The sequence below is a fragment of the Rhinopithecus bieti genome, unplaced genomic scaffold (genome assembly GCF_001698545.2).
Source record: "Rhinopithecus bieti isolate Rb0 unplaced genomic scaffold, ASM169854v2 scaffold_48940, whole genome shotgun sequence".
NCBI lineage: Eukaryota > Metazoa > Chordata > Mammalia > Primates > Cercopithecidae > Rhinopithecus > Rhinopithecus bieti.
This window is the reverse complement of record NW_016861559.1, coordinates 1-2761: the sequence shown is the minus strand read 5'-3', so window position 1 is coordinate 2761 and position 2761 is coordinate 1. Positions and strand designations below refer to the sequence as shown.

The following is a 2761-nucleotide window of genomic DNA, read 5'->3' as shown; positions in this document are numbered from 1 at the left end:
TTGTGTTTTTAGTAGAGACGGGGTTTCACCGTGTTAGGCAGGATGGTTTCGATCTCCTGACCTCGTGATCTGCCTGTCTTGGCCTCCCAAAATGCTGGGATTACAGGCATGAGCCACCGCGCCCGGCCATATTTATTTTTTAATTAATAAATTTCAGACATGAATCACCAGAGGCCCGGAAGTTGAGGATGTGGCGAACTATGATTGCACCACTGCACTCCAGCCTGAGCAACAGAGCGAGACTCCATCTCAAAATAAAATGATATAGATTTAATTTAAATGAATGAAATTGAAAATGTGTTTCCTCAGTGACACATGCCACATTTCTAGTGCCCAGTAGTGCACAGGTGGTGGTGGCTCCTGCACTGGACAGCCCAGGGCTAGAAAGTAAACTTTTGGAGGCAGGCATCTTCTTCCAGCTTGTCCATTGCTCCATTGTCAATGCCCAGAACTGAGCCTGGCCGGGTGTGGTGGCTCACACCTGCAATCCCAAGCACTTTGGGAGAGTGAAGAGGGTAGATTACTTGAGGTCAGGAGTTCAAGACCTGCCTGGACAACATAATGAGACCCTCATTTCTACAAAAATTGAAAATAATTAGCCAGGGCCGGGTATGGTGGCTCATGCCTATAATCCCAGCACTTTGGGAGGTTGAGACGGGCAGATCACCTGAGGTCAGGAGTTCGAGACCAGCCTGGCCAACATGGTGAAACCCCGTCTCTACTAAAAAAAATACAAAAAACTAGCCGGGCCGGGCGTGGTGGCGGGCGCCTGTAGTCCCAGCTACTCGGGAGGCTGAGGCAGGAGAATGGCGGGAACCCGGGAGGCGGAGCTTGCAGTGAGCTGAGATCCGGCCACTGCACTCCAGCCTGGGCAACAGAGCGAGACTCCGTCTCAAAAAAAAAAAAAAAAAATACAAAAATTAGCTGGGCGTGGTGGCAGGCGCCTGTAATCCCAGCTACTCAGGAGGCTGAGGCAGGAGAATCACTTGAACACTGGATGCCGAGGTTGCAGTGAGCCAAGATCACGCCATTGCATTCCAGCCTGGGCAATAAGCAAAACTCTGCCTCAAAAAAAAAGAGAACTGACCCTCTGAGCCTGGTTCACAGCCCAGCTTATCAAAGAATGAATGAGTGCATAGAGAAGTGAATGAATGAAATGAGTAAGCTAGGTCTGTTAAACCAGAACGGTGGCAAGAGATCTGATAAAGGAAGGCAGAGGGGCTGCCTGGGGAATTTGGGGTAGGAAAGGGAATTTGGGGTAGGGAAGGGAGGCACTGGGGATGGAGCCTCATCTGACCTCCACCCTCTTTCTCTGCCCCCTGCAGACCATGGCAGCCATGACCATGTCGGTGCCGGGGCGGAAGGCGCCCCCCAGGCCAGGCCCAGTGCCCGAGGCTGCCCAGCCATTCCTGTTCACGCCCCGCGGGCCCAGTGCAGGTGGCGGGCCTGGCTCAGGCACCTCCCCGCAGGTGGAGTGGACGGCCCGGCGTCTCGTGTGGGTGCCTTCGGAGCTTCACGGGTTCGAAGCCGCGGCGCTGCGGGACGAAGGTGAGGAGGAGGCGGAGGTGGAGCTGGCGGAGAGCGGGAGGCGGCTGCGGCTGCCGCGGGACCAGATTCAGCGCATGAACCCACCCAAGTTCAGCAAGGCCGAGGACATGGCCGAGCTGACCTGCCTCAACGAGGCCTCGGTCCTGCACAACCTCCGGGAGCGGTACTACTCGGGCCTCATCTACGTGAGTGGCCTCCTGCTGGGGGGCGGGGGACGGGAGGGCGGGGTTGCTGCCGGGTGGGGAGCCGGGTCCACACCCCAACCTGCATTAACTCGAGGCTGTGTATCATCTGTATCCCATGTCCCGTGACTATTCCTACACTTACTTGGTTGCCAAATTATGAATTAATTGTTGGATTACTAGGACAGCCTCGGAACCTACTGGGGACATCGCATGATATATATGGTAGATAAACTGTATTATTTTCCAAAAGTATAAAACGTTCCAATTTCTCAGATATAACTCATCCCGAGTTTTAAGGAACAGATACAGATCTGTGACAATCATTAATGTGAGTCACTGAGTGTAGAAATATGTTGCTTGAGGTTCAAGACCAGCCTGGGCAACAAAATGAAACCCTGTCTCTTAAAAAAAGATAAATTAGCCAGGTGTGGTGGTGGCCCATGCCTTTAGTCCCAGCTTCCAGGGAGGCTGAGGCAGGAGGATCACTTGAGCCCCAGAGGCCAAGGCTGCAGTGAGCTATGATGGTACCACTGCACTCCAGCCTGGGTGACAGCACAAGACCCCATCTCAAAAAAAGCAAAAAAGTATATGCTAGGCTCTGTGCTAAATGCCTGTCTTTTACTTCATTCAATCTCACCATAGGAAAGGTAGAGTCTATTATTATTCCCATTTTACATAAGAGGCAAATCAGGCCCAGAGAGAGTTAATAACAAGAAAAATGAACATTTATTAAACATTTACCAAGCCTTCTTCCAAGCTTTCTAGAATACATTGCCTCTGTACATTTTTGGAATTAGAAAGCATCTGATCCTCATTTTACAGGTAAGAAAACGGAGGCACAGAGGCCAAGGTCACACAATTAGACCCGGCAGATTCAGGTGGTCCCAGGCATTCTCACTTTGCTGTGGTGCCTCTTAAGATTGAGATGGGGCTGGGAATGGTGGTTCATACCTGTAATCCCAGCACTTTGAGAGGCTGAGGTGGGTGGATTGCTTGAGCCCAGGAGTTCGAGACTATCCTGGGCATGG

The 2761-nt window shown here is 51.9% G+C and overlaps 1 pseudogene; it reads left to right on the top strand.

Annotated features, from left to right (window-relative positions):
• Positions 1-1265: 1265 nt before the first annotated feature.
• On the top strand, positions 1266-1733 carry LOC108525416 (myosin-14 pseudogene; annotated as a pseudogene).
• Positions 1734-2761: the final 1028 nt, after the last annotated feature.